Genomic DNA, 20,524 nt, shown 5'->3' with positions numbered 1-20,524 from the left:
CAATTGGTCTAAACTTTAAGATACAGTTTAGAATCTAAGTTATTCATTATTTTAAAAAGGCAATCCTCTTTAACATTGATAAATCATATTATATAGTATGTTAATGAATCATAGAAATCATCAAGACATATTTATAAAGCATCTATTCTGTGCCTGAAACTATATTAAGTACTGAGATTTAAAAATGAGGAACAGTAGTCCCTTCCCTTAAAATCAGTCTTATGAGACAGAAAAAAATGTAAACAAATCTAGCCAAAAAACCAATTGCTATATAAAAGAGAAAGATGAAATGATTTACAGAGAGAAGGAACTGGAATTAAATGGCGTTGGGGAAGGTTTCCAGTAATAAAAGGAATTTTAATTGTTATTTATATTAAACCAACGAGATAGGTGGAATGAGGGAGAAAGCGTATAGAAGCCATGGGGAAAGCCATAGCTGAGAGGAAGACTGCCTTATTCATGGTATAGCAAGGAGGGAAGTGTCACTGGATCAAAGAGTAAATTTTGAGGGGAAAAGTGAAATAATGTTGAAATGACATGCATGGAGGCTAGGCTATGGATGACTTTGAATGACAAATAATATATTTTTTTTAATTTTATGTTGAAGCAAATGGGGAAATACTGGAGTTTATTGAGGAGGAGAGTAACAGAAAAATAATATTAGTTACTCAACAGAAGATGTGTTGGAGTGGGAAAATTTTTGATCTTTGAAATAATGAAGAAAGAAAAAAAATACCTTCATTGAAGACTTTCCAACAACAAAATTTTTAAGTATGCAGGGTACATATTATTTTCATTTGATAGTTAAAGAAATAGATATTAAGAGAAATTAACAGTCACACAGTTGGTAATTATTTTTCCAATAACATTTTGAGGTAGGTACTATTAATATCCTCATTTTTCCTTTGAGTAAGAGGTTAAATGACTGGTTATATCTAAAGTTATAATTGAACTTACATCTAACTGACTCAGGTTCCAAATCATAAAACTTGAACATTGAAAATCTTAAATCCTTTACTATCACAAAGTTAATTAGAATAATTAATTACAGAAAATGATTATAACTCTAGAGTTTATAGTAAGTTTATTATCAAGTTTGTCCTCTTAAAAAATATATATATATGTATATTAAAAAGGAACTTCTTTGATCTAAAGAATTCATGCAATAGTGTAGTTGTGCTATACAATTTTACATACTGATATTAAAGTAGATATTAAATAAGATATGTGTCATACTGAAAGGCAGAAATTCTATCAACATTTTCAAATTTCTGCTTCAGATGACTTGTAGTATTAGCTTACACACAAGTGCCCCCTTGAGGACATAGGCATGATTAGACTCCAGAAATTTTAACTGAAATGATGAGCATATATTTAATATCACGAAAAATGATGTTAGCAAAAAAGGGAAGCACAATTATAACTAATTTTATAGATGTTCCACAAAGGTGAATTAACTCCACAAAAAATCAGTGGCAGGGCCAGATCATGAACTCATACCCTGTAAACTAGGTTCATCATTTCACAATAATTCTTATTAAGCATTCTGTTGCACTTCATAGTCCATCTAGATCTATTTTTAATAGGAATAATTTTTTAAATTTTAAAGATTACATTTTCCCATTGTGTGGCATTACAAAATCTAATCTATAAATTAGAATTTCATAAAATCCAAGTTTACCTTGTCTAAAATATATTAAAGTCATTTTTAAAAAATTCTGATTGGAAAATAACTATAATATATTTTTTAAAATTTTACAAAGTCCTTGAGTGATTTCATTATTTATTTAAAGCACATTTATTAAATGCTTACTATGTTTGAATAACTCCTCCTAATGAAGGAGAGAAGCAAACTGTTATTAACACACACACACACACAAACACATCTATATGTATATATGCACACATACAACCACACAAATATATACATACACATTACATAGATATGAATAAATGTATATTTATGTGTGTACTATATACCAGTTTGTGTATAAAGCAATATATAGAAATAAAGAGAAGGAAAAACTACTAGTGGGGAAGTAAAGGCTTCCACAGATAAAAGACATTCATTGAAGGGACATGAAGCAGGAAATAGGGTTGTGTGAGAGGAAAAGTAAAAAGGCAAATGTTGCTGGATTTTCAAGTATATGACTTCTTTCCATAAGAAGACAAGAAAGAAAGATAGGAAATATCAAATTTGAAATTAAATTTAAAGATTAAATAAGTAAATTGAGCATTTTATATTTATTTTATACTCTAAGATACTCTGGATGTGTTATCTGTGTGATTTTGGTGAATGTGTGTGTGTGTGTGTGTGTGTGTGTGTGTGTGTGTTTGTGTGTGTGTGTGTCTGTGTGTGCATGTGATTCAGATCTGGGCTTTTACAAAATCATTTTGGGAAATATTTGTTGGCTTAGCTAAAATTTGGGAATAGCTGATTTGTTTAAGAATATCAGGTAATTTTTTGGACCTTAAAAAGGTCTATTGCAGGCTTAATATCCTAATAATGATTGTAAAGAAAATCTTTTCATATGTGTTCTAGTAATTATATTGTCTCCAATTTTTGCCCCAGAATACAACCCAGGACATAAAAGCAAGTTCATAAATGATAATTTGTTAAAAATCTATGACTGGATAAGCAATAAGTGAGTGTATATGTTTAAAGAAATGTTTTGAAAGAGCATGGAATATCTTCTGGCCAAGATGGTGGAGAGAAGACAGGCACAGTTCTAAAATCTCTGAATCTTTCCCCAAATATGATATGAAACAAACCTCTTCATAGAAATCTGATCAGCAAAACCCAGAAAGAAAAGTCAGGAGAAAGAACACCTGCCTCAGGATTTGTCTTCCACAGTTGTGGATGAGTCTGGTACAGAGGGCGGATCAAGCACAGATCAACCTGATTAGTGCCAGGGCTGGAGCCAAGGAGTCTAAGGGCCTGGGACCCGGACCTGCTTGATCAGCAGGGGGGCTAGAGCATGGTCAACAGCAGGGGCTTGGGTCAACTAGGAAACAGAGGCATTGGTGTCGGGAGCTTGCCGACGGAGCTAGGGGAGAGTTCCATGGGTGAGAGCTGCGGACATCATCCCTGGGCTCCTCTGGTGAGGAGGAACTCCAAGTCCATGACTCCATTTCTGATGAAGTCTCTTCCCAGAACAAATGTAATTACAGACCTTCTGCCACAGGCACAGGTATGTGAGCAGCAAATTACTACCCCAGCTGACAATAAGGTGAGTGATGATCTCAGCCCAGGGTATAGTCCACTATTGATTTAAGACAAAAATATTTAGCAGCTTCAATCACTCCCTCCAGGACAAGAAAGCGGGCCTCAATCAAGGTCACAGACATTCCAGAGAAAGCAACAAGCACTTCCTAGAGGCCAGTTGGAGAAATTACACTCAGTGAGCAAACCCACTAGCACACCCTACTGGCCAGCTTGAGATATTGCACTAAGTGAATAAAGCCTTTAGGGATCCCCCCAAAAAACCTTTGTGAACCAGTGCCTCACCTACTCGAGGTCTAATGAAGGGGGTTAAAAATTAATTGGAAAATTTGGGAAAAGAAATTCAAGAGAAGTTTAACACTGTGCAACAAGCAAACAATCATTGGAAAATACAATTGGACAAATATAAAATGAGAATAATTCTCTCATATCCTCAAATGGGCAAATGCAAAAAGAAAATAATTCTCTCAAACCTTAATTGTTCAAATGCAAAACTCTTTCAAAAATAGAATTGACCAAATGGAAAAGGAGTTGCAAAAGGTAAATGAAGAAAATTCATCACTAAAAAAAAAGAATGGAGTCTACAGAGACTATCAGAAAAGAAAGAAAATCCTGCAAGCAACCAGAAGGAAACAATTTAAATACCAAGGAGCCACAGTAAGGATTACACAGGACCTGGCTGCATCAACAATAAGGGATCAAAGGGCCTGGAATGAGATATTCCAAAAAGCAAGGGAGCTTAGAATGAAGCCAAGAATCCATGACCTGGTAAAGCTGAACCTTTTTCTTTCAGGAGAAAGGATGAACATTTAATGAAATGAAAGAATTAAAAAAATTCCTGAGGAAAAGACCAGAGCTAAACAGAAAATTTGGACATCAAACAGGAGGTTCAAGTTTCACATGAAAAGGTTAAAAAAGGGGAGGGGGGGTAAAGAAAAAACTGCTATCCAATACATTGAAACTGAGTATATCCCAGCAGGGGCAAAAGAGGCTTATAAACTTTAAGAACTAAACTCTATCAGAGAGGATATACTCAGCCAGAAATGATGGACATTCATGACTTATCCATGAGATTGCTACCCAGTTGGATGAAACTGGCTATATCCCTACTTGGGAGAAAGACTAAAATAACTATCAAGAATTGTAACTCTATTAGAGAGAATATACTTAGCCAGAAGTGATAGATACTCAGGATTTTCTAAGACTCATATAGAATGATTTAAAAACACTTCCTCCTTCAAAATGGGCCTAGAAAGGAGACAGGAGGAGGGAGGGGATGGAATGGTGTAAATCACATTACATTAAGAGATATAAAAGACCCATGGTAATGGAGGGGAAGAATGGAGAAGATGAGAATCACTTGAATATTCTTCTCATCAGACTTGTCTTAAAGTTAGCTTACACATATGTTCAGTTAAATTAAAAAAAATTACCTTTCAAGTATTAAAAGGGGAAGAGGGGAGGGAGGACAGAGATGGGGGGAAGTGGAAAAAACAGAAGGAAAGGAAGGGAAAAGGGAAAAAATGGAAAAGGTAAATAAAGGAAAGGGGTGGATATAAGAAGGAAAACACAGTGAAGAGGATGGTATTCAGAAACAAAATACTTGGGAACATGGATTAAGGGGGGGAAATGGGGACAATACAAACAGAGGAAAGATAGCATGGAGGGCAAAAAAGAGTTGGTAATTATAGCTTTGAATATGAATGGGATGAACTCTCCCTGAAAATGTAAGCAAATAGCAGAGTCGATTAAAAACCAGACTTCTACAATATACTGATTACAAGAAACTCATTTGAAGCAGGGAGATACCTTTAGAATAAAGGTAAAAGGTTGGAGCAAAATATAATTTACTTCAGCTGAAGTGAAAAAAGCAGGGATAGCAATCCTTATCTCAGACAAAGCAACTGCAAAAATAGATAGCACTAAAAGCGATAAGGATGGAAACTATATCCTCCTAAAAGGTATCATGGACAATAAAGTGATTTCAATATTAAATACACATGCACTCAATGGTATAGCATCAAAATTCTTAGAGGAGAAGTTGAAGGAGTTACAGGAAGATCTAGACAGCAAAACTCTACTAGTGGGAGACCTCAAACTCCCACACTCAGATTTGGATAAGTCGAAACATAAAATAAACAAGAAAGAAGTTAAAGAGGCAAATAGATTGTTACAAAACCTAGATATGATAGACTTATGGAGAAAATTGAATGGGGATAGAAAGGAATGTATCTTTTTATTAGTTGTACATGGCACTTATACAAAAATTGACCATGTGCTAGGGCATAAAAATCTAATAATAAATTTCAGAAAGACAGAAATACTGAGTACATATCTCTCAGTTCATAATGCAATAAAAATCATATGCAATATGGGGCCAGGGAGATAAACACCCAGAATTAATTGGAAATTAAATAACATCATTTTAAAGAATGAGTGGATCGAATACCAAATTATATAAAGAATTAATTATTTTATCCTGGATAATGACAATAATGAAACAACATACTGAAACCAATGGGATTCACTCAAAGTGGCTGTCAGTGGATGTATTATATCCTTGAATGCTTACATGAAAAAATTAAAGAGGAAATCAATGAACTAAATATGAAATTAAAAAATTAGAGAAAGAACAAATGAAAAAGTCCCAATTAAATATCAAATTAGAAATTCTAAAAATTAAAGGAGAAATTAGTTAAATTGAAAGCAAAATGACTATTGAAGTAATAAATAAAACAAATAATTACTTTTATGAAAAACCAATAAAATTGATAAATCTCTGGGCAATTTTATTAACAAAAAGAAAGAAGAAAACCAAATTATTAGTATCATAAATGAAACTGGTGAAGTCACCACCAATGAGGAGAAAATAAAAGTTACGATTAGGGAATTATTTTGCCCAATTCTATGCCAATAAATTTGACAGTCTAAGTGAAATGTATGAATATTTCCAACAAATATAAGTTGCCCAGTTTAAATGAAGAGGAGATTAAATACCTAAACAACCTTATCTCAGAAAAAGGCATTCAACAAGCCATCATTGAACTCCCTAAAAATAAATCTCCAGGGCCTGATGGATTCACAAGTGAATTCTACCAAAGATTTAAGGAGCAATTGCTTCCAATTCTATATAAACACTTTTGAAAAATAGGGGAAGATGGAACTCTGCCTAACTCTTTCTATGGCACCAATATTGTGCTGCTATCTAAACCAGGAAGAGTTAAAACAGAGAAATTATAGACCTATCTTTATGATTAATATAGATGCAAAAATCTTAAATAAAGTCTTAATTAATGATTATAACAAGTTATCACTAGTATGATACATTTTTACCTAGTAGAATTTATCCCAGGAATGCAAAGTTGGTCCAATATTAGGAAAACTTTGTATAATTATTTATATCAGCAACAAACCTATCAGAAATTATATGATTATATCAATAGATGCTGAAAAAGTTTTTGACAAAATACAGTACCCATTCCTACTAAAAACACTAGAGAGAGTGTGGGAATTAATGGACTATTCCTTACTGTAATAAGCAATATCTATCTGAAACCATCAACAAGCATTATATTCAATGGGGAGTAGCTAGAGACATTCCCAATAAGATCAGGGGTGAAACAAGGGTGACCATTATCACCACTACTATTTAATATCATATTAGAAATGTTAGCTTCAGCAATTAGAGAAGAAAATGAAATTGAAGGAATTATCATTCGGAAGGAGGAAGCAAAACTCTCACTCTTTGAAGATGACATGATGCTATACCTGGAGAATCCCAAGAAATCATCCAAAAAACTATTGGAAACAATTAGTTATTTTAGCAAATAAACCCTAATAAAACCTCAATATATATATATATATATATATATATATATATATATATATATATATATATATATATATATATATATATATATGTATATATATATACATATATATATATATATGTATGTATATGTATATCAAGATATAGCACGAAGAGCTAGAAAGAAAAATCCCATTCAAAGTAACCCCAGACAATATAAAATACCTGGGAGTCTATTTGCCAGACACTTTTTGAAAGCAATTACAAAACACTTCTCACTCAACTGGGGCAAACTCAACTGCTCATGGATAAGATGAGCTAATATAATAAAAGTGACAATGCTATTAAAACTAAATTGCCTGTTTAGTGCCCTACCAATCAAAATTCCAAAAACTACTTTAAGGAATTAGAAAAAGTTGTCAGTAAATTCATATGGATTAATAAATTGTCAAGAATTTCCAGGGATTCAATGAAAAAAGTGCAAAGAATGTGGCTTAGCCCTACCAGATCTAAAATTATATTATAAAGCATAAGTCATCAAAACTGTCTCAAATTGGCTAATAAACAGAGTGCTAGATCAGTGGAATAGACTAGGTGCAATAGCAGAAAATGATTATAGTAATAAACCCAAAGAGTCCAGCTATTGGGATAAAAATTCTCTTTACGATGAAAACTGGAAAATTGGAAGGTAGTGTGGAAGAAACTTACATTAATCCAATACCTCACACCCTATACAAAGATATAATACCAATGGATACAGTATTTAGACATAAGAAACAATACTATAAGCAAATTAGAAGGTTAAAGAGTAGTTTACCTGTCAGATCTATGGAAAGGGAAGCAGTTTATAACTAAGAAAAATATGGAGAACATCACTAAAAACAAACTAGATGATTTTGATTGCATTAAATTAAAAGGCTTTTGCACAGACAAAAAAACACTGTAACTATATCCAAAAATATATAGTAAACTGGGAAACAATCTTTACAACTGTTTCTCAGAAAGGACTCATTTCTAAAATATACAGAGAACTGAGTCAATTTAAAACAAAGACATTCCCCAATTGACAAATGGTCAAAGGACATGCAAAGGCAATTTACAGCTGTGCAGATCAAAGCAATCCATAGTAATATGAAAAATTGCTCTAAATCACTACTTAATAGAGTAATGGAAATTAAGGTTCTCTGAGGTACTACCTCACACTTCTCTGACTGGCCAATATGACCAGAAAGGGTAATGATCATTACTGGAAGGGTTTTGGCAAATCTGGGACACTATTACATTGTTGGTGGAGCTGTGAACTCATTCAACCTTTCTGGAGAGAAATTTGGAACTACACCCAAAGGGCAACAAAAATTGATCCAGCAATACCACTTCTGGTTCTATACCCTGAAGAGATGATGAAAAAGGGTAAAAGCATCACTTGCACAAAATTATTCATAGCAGCCCTGTTTGTGGTGGCAAAGAATTGGAAATCAAGTAAATGTCTTTCAATTGAGGAATGGCATAGCAAACTGTGGTATAAATATGTCATGGGACACTATTGTTCTATTAGAAACCAGTAGGTATGGAAATTCTGGGAAGCCTGGAGGGATTTGTATGAACTGATGCTGAGTGAAATGAGCAGAACCAGAAAAACAATGTACACCCTAACATCAACATAGGAGCAATGATCAAACTTGATGGACTCGCTCATTCCACCAGTGAAAAATTCAGGCACAATTTGGGGCTCTCTTCAATGGAGACTACTATCTGTATCCAGAGACAGAACTGTGGAGTTTGAACAAAGACTAAGGACTATTACCTTTAGTTAAAAAAAAACTGATATCTTATTTACTGATCTTGCCATCTTTTATACTTTATGTTTCTTCCTTAACAGTATGATTTCTCTCTCATCACATTCATTTTGGATCAGTGTAAACCATGTGTAAAGATTTGCCAAACTGTCTTCTGTGGGGGGTGTTTGGAGCAAAGTAAGATTAACAGAAAAATTGTAAAAGTAAAAATAAATGAAATCTTTAAGTACCAAAAAAAGAGAGAGCATGGAATAGTTGACCGAGATGTCAGGGAGAAATCATACACTGTGCTAATGTCTACTGATCTTCTTTCATATATAATATGAAGCTTAACAATCTCATTTTAAAGAATAAGTGAATCAAAAACAAATTATAGAAAGAATTAATTATTTCATCCTAGATAATAACAGTAATGAAACAACATACCAAAACTTATGGGATACAGCCAAGAGAGCTGTGAGGGGATATACTATACCCTTAAATAATTACATGAATAAAGTAGAGAAAGAGGAAATCAATGAACTAAACATGCAACTAAAAAAAATTAGAGAAAGAACAAATTAAAATCCCCCCAATTAAATACCAAATTAGAAATTCTAAATAATAAATGGGAAATTAATAAAATCAAAAGCAAGGAAAATTTTGAAATAATGAATAAAACCAAGAATTGGTTTTTAGAAAAAACCAATAGAATTGATAAACTTCTGGATAATTTTATTTTAAAAAGACAAATAAGAAAACCAAATTCATAGCATCATAAATGAAAATGGTAAACTTACCATAATGAGGAGAAAATTAAAGTAATAATTCAGGAATTATTTTGCCCAAATCTATGCCAATAATTTTGATAATCTAAGAGAAATGGATGAATATTTGCAAAAATATAAATTACCTAGGCTAAATTAAGAGGAAATTAAAAACTTAAATTAAACTATCTCAGAAAAAGAAATTCAGTAAGCCATTATTGAACTCCCTAGAAAAAAAATCTGCAGGGCCAGATGGAATTACAAGTGTATTCTATCAAATATTTTAAGAACAATGGGTTCTAATTATATATGAACTTTTTGAAAAAATAGGTGAAGACAGAACTCTGCCTAATTCTTTTTATGATACCAATAGGGTGCTGATACCTAAACCAGGAAGTGTAAAAATAGAGAAAGAAAATTATAGACCTATCTCCCTATTGCATATAGATGCAAAAATCATAAATAAGCAAGAATAGGGGGGAAATTGTAAAGATCTAAATAAATAAAATCTGTCTTAAAAAAAAGAAAAAGAAAATGACTATAAAATATTTCTCACACAAATTAAATCAGATTTAAATAAGTGGGCAAATATCAACTGTTCATGGATAGAGCAAGCTAATATAATAAAAATTACAATCCTACCTAAATTAAAATACTTCTTTTGTGCCCTACCATTCAAAATTTCAAAAATTATTTTAATGAGTAATAAAAAAATGTAAGAAAGTACATTTGAAGAAATGAAATGTCAAGAATTTCCAGGTATTTAATGAAAAAGAGTGCAAAAGAAGGTGGCTTAGCCCTATCAGATCTAAAATCATAATATAAAGCATCAGTCTTCAAAACTGTCTGATAATGGCTAAGAAATAGAGTGGTGGATCAGTTGAATAGATTGGTGCAATAGTAGGAAATGATTATTCTAATCGACTGTTTGATGAACTCAGAGTCCAGTTCTGGGGATACGAACTTTCTGTTTGATACAAACTTTTGGGACAATTGGAAGCTGGTATAGCAGAAACTAGGATTAGACCAACACCTCATACCCTATATCAAGATAAGATCCAAATGGATACTGGATTTAGACATAAGAAACAATACTCTAAACAAACTACAAGATCAAGAAAATGTTTATCTGTCAGTTCTGTGGAAAGAAAAGCAGGTTATGACCAAAGAAGAGATGGAGAACATCATTAAAAAAACTAGATGATTTTGAATACATTCAATAAAAAAGCTTTTGCACAGACAAAAGCACTATAACAAGATCAAAATAAATGTAGTAAATTGAGAAACAATTTTTACAAGTAATACTTCTGACATTTCTAAAATATACAAAGAGAGAACTGAACCAAATTTTTAAAAAATCAAGCCATTCTCCTACTTGCAAATGGTGAAAGTATATTGCAAAGCAATTTACAGAGGAGAAATTCAGAGTGATACATAGTCATATGAAAAATTGCTCTAAATCACTATTTATTAGGAACATGCAAATTAAAACGGCTCTGAGGTAATTCCAGCCAAGATGGTGGAGAGAAGAAAGGCACAATTCTAAACACTCCTGATCTTTCCCCATTTATGATAAGAAACAAACCTCTTAACAGATATCTGATACACAAAACACAGAAAGAAAAGGCAGGCAAAAGAACATGTACCTCAGGATTTGTCTTCCATAGCCCTGGGTGAGTCTGGACCCAGAGGGCAGATCAGCCATGGATCGGTCTCATTAGTGACTAATTTGGAGCCCATGAAGCCTGAAGGCATGAGTTCCAGAGCTACTTGATCAGTGGCAGGGATAGACTGCGGGGCTTGGATCTACTAGGAAGCAGAAGCATTGGTGTTGGCACTGACCCTCTGGAGCTTGCTGACAGGACTGGGGGGAGAGTACCTCTGCAGGAGAGCTGCAGACACCATCCCTGGGCTCTTTGGGTCTGAGGAACTCTAAATCCACACCTCCATTGCAACTGAGGCCTCTTCCAAGAACAAACAAAATTACAGACTACTTCTGCCCCAGGCATAGGTGTGTGAGCAGCAGAACCACCTCAGCTGACAATAGAGAGAGGGATGACCTCACCCCGGGGTAGAGCCCACCATTGACTTAAGGCAAAAATATTCAACAGCTTCAATAATTCCCTTCAGGCTAAGGGAGTACGCCTCAATCAAGGTCAAAAACACTCCAGAGAAAGCAACCAGCATCTCCTACTGGTCATCCAGGGGAAATTTTACTCATTGAGTAAAGCCTCTAGGGATCCTGACACCAAACCTCTGTGAACCAGCCCCTCTCCAACTCAAGGTCTTAGCAAAATGAAGAAAAGTCAGCATAAAGGTGGATCCATGGAAAAATTCTTGGAAGGAAAAGACCCTAACTCAGAGAGACTTAGAACCAATGAGGAGAATATGATCTAGTCTGCAGCACAGAAAGACTTCCCTGAAGAAATAAGGAAGGAGTTTAAAAATCAATTGAAAAATTTGGGAGAGTCAATTAACACTTTGTAACGAGAAAGCAAATCATTGGAAAATACAAATGGTCAAGTACAAAATGAGACTAAATCTCTGAGATCCTCAATTGGACAACTACAAAATGAGAATAAATCATATCATCAAGTGGAAAAATATAAAAATGATAATTCTCTCAGATCCTCAATTGGGCAAATGAAAAAAGAAAATAACTCTCTAAAAACCTCAATTGATCAAATGGAAGTGTCTACTTTCAAAAGTAGAATTGACCAATTGGAAAAGGAGTTGCAAAAAGTAAATGAAGAAAATTCCTTCCTAAAAAAAAGAATACAGTCTGTGGAAACTAATGACATTATGAGACAGCAAGAACCTGTTGAACAAAACCAAAGAAATAGAAACAAATAAAAGAAAATGTAAAATACCTCATCAGCAAAACCAATGACCTCAAGAATAGGTCCAGGAGGGGCAACCTGAGAATTATTGGACTTCCTGAAAATATTGAAAAGAAAAAAAAGAAAAACCTGGACTTAATATTACATGATCTAATGATGGAAAATTGCCCTGATATCATGGAACCGGAGGGCCAAGTAGTTACTGAAAGAATGTATCGATACCCTGCAGAAAGAGATCCTAAAATATAAAATACCAAGGAATATCGTGGCCAAATTCTAGAACTATCAGAAAAAAGGGAAAATGCTGCAAGCAGCTAGAAAGAAACCATTTAAATAATAGGAGCCACAGTAAGGATTACACAGGACCTGACTGCATCAACATTAAGGGATTAAGGGGCCTGGAATGTGATATGCTGGAGAGCAAGGGAGCTTGGAAAGCATCCAAGATTCCACTATCCTGCAAAGCTGAACCTTCTTTTTCAGGGAGGGAAAGATGGATATTTAATAAAATGGAAGAATTACAAAAATTCCTGATGAAAAGGCCAGAGCTAAACAGAAAATTGGGGCATCAAACAGGAGGTTCAAGAGACACATGAAAAGGCTAAAAAAGGGGCAGGTAAAGAAAAAATAACTGGTATCCAATAAGATGAAACTGGCTATATCCCAGCATGGGGAAAAGATTCTCATATATCTTTAGAATTGTTACTCTAACAGAGAGAATATACCTAGCCAGAATTGATGGACATTCATGAATTATCCATGAGACTGCTATACAATGGGATGAAACTGACTATAACCTTACTTGGGAGAAAGACTCGAATAACTCTCAAGATTTGTAACTCTACTAGATAGAATATACTTAGAAGTGATGGATTCTCAGAATTTTCTATGCCTCAGATCAAATGATTTTATAAACACTACCTCCTTAAAATGGGGCACAGGAAGGAGACAGGAGGAGGGAGGAGATTGAATGGGATAAAGCTCATTACACTAAGAGGTACAAAATATCTATGGTAATAGAGAGGAAGAAGGGAAGAGATGAGAAATACCTGAATCTTCTTCTCATCAGACTTGGCTTAAAGTCAATTTACACACACACACACTCAGTTTACTTAAAGAAAAAGAAAACTAACCTTTCATGTATTAAAAGGGGAAAAGAGTAGGGGGGATGGAGAAAGGGAGGGGGAGGGAAAAACTAGAACTAACTAAAGGAATGGAAGGGGAAAGGGAAAAAGGGAAAGGGGAAAGAAAGGGGAGTGGGTGATATAGGAGGTCAAACACATTGAAGGGGGTGGTATTCAGAAACAAAATACTGGGGAATAAGGATAAAGGGGGAAAGGAGAAAATACAAACAGAGGGAAGATAGCTTGGAGGGAAATAAAGAATTAGTAATCATAACTTGGTATGTGAATAGGATTAACTCTCCATTAAAATGTAAGCAAATAGCAGAGTGGATTAAAAACCAGAATCCTACAATATGCTCCTTTACAACTAATCTTTCTGACAAAGTACTCATTTCTAAAATATACAGAGAACTGAGTCATATTTTAAAAAAAGCCACTCCCCAGTTTACAAATGGTCAGAGGATATGCAAAGGCAATTTACAACTGAGGAGATCAAAGCAATCCATAATCATATGAAAAATTTCTCTAAATCATTTCTTATTAGAGAAATGCAAATTAAAGCTTCTCTGAGGTACCACCTCACACCTCTCAGATGACCAATATGACTAGAAATTGTAATGATCTTTGTTGGAAGGGTTGTGGGAAATCTGGGTCACTATTTGTTGGTGGATCTGTGAACTCATCCAACCTTTCTGGAGAGAAATTTGCAATTACACCCAAAAGGCAACAAAAATGCGCATAGTCTTTGATCCAGCAATACCATTACTGGGTCTATACCCTGAAGTGATGAGGAAAAAGGGCAAAAACACCACTTGTTCAAAAATATTCATAGTAGTCCTATTTGTGGTGGCAAAGAATTGGAAATCTAATGAATGGCCATCAATTGGAGAGTAGTTTAATAAATTGTGGTGCAGGTATGTGATGGAACACTATTGTTCTATTAGAAACCAAGAGGGATGGGAATTTAGGGAAGCCTGGAGGGATTTGCATGAACTGATGCTGAGCGAGATGTGCTGAGCCATAATAACATTGTATAGCCTAACAGCAACACTGTGATGATAATCAACGTTAATGGACTTGCTCATTCCATCAGTGCAACAATCAAGAACAATTTTGTGATACCTGCGATGGAGAATACCATCTATATCCAGTTTAGAGTTTGAAAAAAGTTTAAGTACTATTCTATTTAATTATAAAAAACAACTTATCTTATTACATAATTTTCATATCTCTTATATTTATGTATAAGAATATTATTTCTCTCTCATCACACTCAATTTGGATCTATGTACAACATGGAAACAATGTAAAGACTGACAAATTGCTTTCTGTGGGGGTGTGGAGGGAGGGAAGCAAGGTCAGGGGAAATTTGTAAAAATCAAAATAATAAATTTAATAAAGAAAAAAAGAACATGGTATAATAGATGGAAGAAGATCAAATGAAAAATTGATATTACAATTAAAACCAAATTGCAGGGCAGCTAGATTGCTCAGTTGTTAGAGGACTGAACCTGGAGTCAAGAACACCTGGGTTCAAATTTGGCATAAGCACCTTGGGCAAGTCACTGTTAACCCCACTGCCTTAAATAAATAAATATTATACAAAAAAGAAAGATGGAAGTGGAATAAAGGAATACTTTTCCCAAAAATCAAATTGATATAAAAAAATTCTTTTTTAAATTTTGTGCTCCTTATTCCTGGATTTTAGTAATATCCTGGATTTTAGTAATATCATGGATATTGAACTATAAATTCCTATAATTGGTGGAGAGAGTAATAAAAGTCCTTTTGAAAAGTCCTTTTTTTAACCTTGAAAATTCTAAACGATTGATGACTAATCATAATGTTTGGAAGAACATCCTGAATGTCACAAACCAAGTATATAAATAATATGTTTTCTAGGTTTAATAAATTACTTGGATATGGAAATAGATAATACAACTATAATAATGCAGGACCTCAATGCACCTTTTTTTATAACTTGAAAAGTCTAAACAATGATCAACTATTATTAAGGACATAGTATATTTTGAATAATGTGTTAGATTTGAGATACAATGGGAGAAAATCAGTATCTGTCGTCAGGAACATATTATTGTTATGAAAAGTTATCCTCCCAGTTCACAGGGAGATAAGATTTCATGTAGTATTTAGATTGAGAATAAAAATAAAGTTAAATTCAGAAATCAAACAGAATTAACAAGAAGGAAATGAGACAGAGAGAATGTGAGAAAGAGAAGTCAATTTCAAAATTTCCCTATATCCTCATAAATTATTCATCATTGTGAAGTTTGCATCATAGATTTCCTCATGTGATAGCAAAGCAAATCATTGTATTCGACTCAGCTCTCTCAGTGGGATTCAAATGGTGGTATTAACAAAATTTTAGAAAAAGGTAGAAGTGTGAAGGGGCACAGACCTAGAAAACTTGTGATATTTTATTCATGTCTTTGTTAGTACTGATGGCAAATAAAAGGAATTTTCTTTGAGGCATATACAGAATTTTGTCAGAAAGCCAATATTTCAGTTACAAAAGTTTTGTTTACCCTTACATTTACAGTAGGTCTAATATACAAAGTCATGTATTAATTGATCTTGAAGTTATACTGCATTATTCTTGGTATGTAGTATTTCGTAAAATTGGATAAATCAATAATATATTAGTAAAGATGATTCTTTACCAATGGTGAAAAGTGATGTGTCAGTTTTCAGAGTTTTAAATTTTACTTTCCATTTACAAGATTGATTGTGTCAAGGCTTTATTGTAAGTTATTTTAAAAATTGTCAAACATTTATTTTTTCCTAAATCTCTTTGTCCTACCCTCAATTTAAAAAAGGAAAAGAAAAATCTATATCACAGTGTCCTGAGACAATACAATCATCATAATGTCATTTGCAAACAGGAATGTGGGAGGACATCATCATTTATTGGAAAACTTTATTCTGCTTATATTTTCTTTTAGACTTCTCTTCTGAGAATGGGAAAGAATTGTGAAAAATAATGTTTTCCTATTATCAATATCAGGGATCTTCAGCAAAATTATCTCGATTAAGCAAAATTTTGAGACAAAAATTCATGAGAACTCTGTAATTAAATGCCTTTAAAATGACATTTTATTCTATGAGTGGAATTTTAAAATATCTTCAAATAAAGCTAGTTAATATAGAATATAATATAAGATGTGTTATTGAAAATAATTATCAATACCCTAATGTTTTCAGCAAGGATGCCCATGATACATATACAAATTTTTCTCATGAATATTTTTATAAGGCTAAGAAGCTGGCAACTAATTGGATAATTATTTAAGTTATTTCAATGCTCCTTTCTGATAGTATTACTGCTTGTGATAATTTCTATTTCTTCTTATCTTCTCATATTTCTGACATTTTGAGATGCCTTTAAACCTCTCAAATTTTATTGCTTTCAAATCATGCTTTCCCTCCACTTAGTTGGTTTATTACAGCTGTTCCTCCTATATTCGAATTTTTTTAGTCCCATTTTTGTTCATCATTTGACATATTATTGCTAAAGAAATGAATTTGTCATAGAAATGTTGATTTTGTTTCATTTTTCTCCATCTGTTGATCTTCCATTTTCAACTGTAAATGAGTTTGGGAAGTTATCTGGTTTTGAATGGACTCATACCAAGCTTTCTGCAAACTACTTTTTATCTGCATTTCATCTTTTTTTTAAAAATTTATTTTATGAGCTCATGTTGTTCATAACCTTCCAATATTCTTCTCAGCAAGACTTTTAAAATGAGTTTATATTACATACCATTGTTTCCCTTGGCTTCTATGTCTGTTTCACTCAGCAAGAAAAACAATTGCTCATTGAATTTGTTGACTAAGATAGTTAAATAGGAGGGTTTTTTTTTAGCTTTCTCATAGTACCAATTCTTATAAATGTATTAAACTTCTGTGGAATTTAGTGGTAGAATGTACCAAGGTTTGTCACATCATCAATATCTCATTTTAGTGCGAAGTGATCATTGCATGTATCAATATGGATTGGAGCTGTTTTAATTGCATGCATTCTTACCTCTTTACTCTTTCTTATAATGTGGTACTGATTTCAATCTTTAACAAGTATGGGTTATGATCAAAAAATGATAGCTAATTAAAAATAACCCATATGAGCAATTGGGGTTTTTTTGTTTATTAGAATATGATCAATTTCCTTTTTTGATTGCTCACCATAAATGGTCTTTATTGCAAACTATATATGAAGAAAGGTTTAACTAACATACAGGCATGTTTCCCTATAGATTATATCTTTTGACTTTTTCATTTCATAATTCCATTATTCTTTTTTCCATTGTCATCTATAGTCCTGACTTTGCAATGAAATGAAGAGTATTGAATTCATTGAATTTAGAAATCTTTGCCATTTTTCCTGAATGTTTCATGCTCATCCCTTGCAATCTCTATTGACATGTAAACAATTATTTTAATAATGGGATTTTTTTGTTAAACTTATAATATCATCATTTGAGTTAGTTTTAGGTATCCCAGTAAATTATTCTTGTTGCTTTGGGGCATGATGTTTATCCTTCTATTTTAATATTGCAAAAGAATCTATGAACTTTCCATTTAGTCACACCTGACTTTGTTATCTAGGGGCAGGCTACTCATGATACAATTCTCTCCACAGTTAATTAATCTACTCCTCAGAAGTGAGACATATTCTATGATCATTCCACTTCTGTTGGGGACTGTTCTGTGTGGGTATATTGGCAATTATCAACACTTGGTACCTTTGAGCATCATAACCTTGTTTACTAACTGCCAAGGGAATGGGAGTAGATGAAAGAGTAGAAAGGTATTTAAGCACTGATGTTTTGGGTAAATTAACAGAGCACTTGGAGATCTTGATGAAGTACTTGTCTCCTTTGTGTTCCTTGTCTGCTGCCCTTCCAGCACTTCCCCTGGGAAAGATTAGCGAGTCCAGAAGAGGGACTCTATATATGGTGTCCAACAGTGACTAAACATATGGCACAAAGATGTGTTATCTGATTGAAGTCCAGAAGGACATGGCAGATACTAGCAAGAGAACCAGGTGACACCTCAGAGTGGAGGATTCTGAAGAAAGTAACAAGTTGATTTGTTACTTAGGGGGCTGATTTTAAACAGAGGAACCAGAAAAAGTGAGAAAACAATTAAGTAGTTAACACTAAGAGTCAGCAGGAAGTAGTCTCTGAGGCAGTGACCCAGGGGATGAAGCTTCTTGCCCAGCAACAGTCAGTACCAGCAGCATGAAGGGGATGGGGATGACCTGCTTGCTGTTATTTTTGGCCATGACTGCCTGCCTGACCCTGCTGTGCACTCTGGGCACAACCTAGGCCCCTGGACCTTTGACTGGCTGCAGAAACCTCTCTTCTCTAAGGCAGACTGATGCTCAATTGGATAGAGCTAGTTCCACTTTTCAGCCTACAGTCCCCAGCTTCAAGATCAAGATCCTTGGTCCATCAGCAGAGGGCTGTGAATTGCTCTTCCAGTGTTGAGAGCATATATGTCACATGCAGTTGGACAGTTTGTTATGGTGAAGGCTACTGGCAACTCCAGGTTGTACTGGTGTTAACCCTTTAGGTTATTTCAAATGCTCTCTCTCATTCTCTGCTGTTCCCACGCTCTGCAGAGGGAGAGGGTGAGGGAGGAGGGAAATCTTCCTTTTTTTTTGGAACTTTAAAACTCAAACTTATGTCTCAGATGGAATGTAGGTTTTGCTACAAGGACAAGACCCCTCCAAAAATTTATTTTAGAAATCAAGGGACCCCCATACCTTCTTCCTGTTTTGGGGAGGGGAGTTGGGCAATTATTATGTTTTTCAACAGTTTATTGATTAGGAAGCTTTTGTGGGAAGAAGATTTTTTTTTGGGCCCTGGGAAAGTTATTCCTTTTAGTTTGGGTTTTGAATTTGATTGCTTTGAAAGGTTTTTTGTTGGCAAAAGAAAAAAACTTTGTAATCTTTGTAAGTTGGGGATAAAATGTATTTCAAGGAATTTGAGAATATTGGTTTTGTTAAATTGACATTTGTGCATACTATTTTTGAACTTTCATTTACAACTTAAGTGGCATTCATTATGTAATATTTTTGTTTCAAAAACAAGAAGGGGAATATGTTGGGGACTGTTGTGTGTGGGAATACTGTAGATTATCAGCACCTGGTGCCTTTGAGCATCAGAACCTTGTTTTACTGTCACAGGAGTGGGAGTGAATGAAAGAGTATAAAGGTATTTAAGCATTGATGTTTTGGTAAATAAAAGGAGCACTTGGAGATCTTGATGGATTACTTGTCTCCTTTTTCTTCCTTGCTTCCAGCCCCTTCATCTAAATGTCAAAACAAAGTATTAAAGTAAGTCTTTGAGGAGGCTGCCTAGGAATAAAAGGTAACACAATATTATCTTCTCAAACTCTGAACCAGCTATTTTCTTTCTGAGTGATCTTACGGCAAGTCATTTCATGTCTCTATATTAGTTTCCTCTTCTGAAATTTCAAAATAATTTTTTGTTACTTACTTTACAGTGTTACTGTGAGGAAAGTGTTACATAATTTTTTTTTTTTTTTAGTTTTTGCAAGGCAATAAGGATAAGTGGCTTGCCCAAGGCCACACAGCTAGGTAATTATTAAGTGTCTGAGGCCAAATTTGAACTCAGGTACTCCTGACTCCAGGGCCGGTGCTCTATCCACTGCACCACCTAGCTTCCCCTACATAATTCTTACAGAGAGAAATACATTGTTTCCATTGCTATGATTTTTGAAGATAAATTTCAATTATTGATGTTAGTCACTAAACTAATTATTTTGTTATGATAGATGATGAGTTAAGGAATAAGGGTCACAAAGACATCCTATCTCCAGTCCACTCCAATATCTAGCAGTTCTAATAGTAGTACTTTGGTATTTCACTTTTAATGCTATCCAAACTCATAATTTAAAAACAGATAGTTGATTTCCTTTTACAATTTACCATCAGGATGCTGT

This window comes from Macrotis lagotis, chromosome 7, assembly GCF_037893015.1.
Source record: "Macrotis lagotis isolate mMagLag1 chromosome 7, bilby.v1.9.chrom.fasta, whole genome shotgun sequence".
NCBI lineage: Eukaryota > Metazoa > Chordata > Mammalia > Peramelemorphia > Peramelidae > Macrotis > Macrotis lagotis.
The sequence above is the reverse complement of the archived record's forward strand: the minus strand, read 5'-3'. Positions refer to the sequence as shown.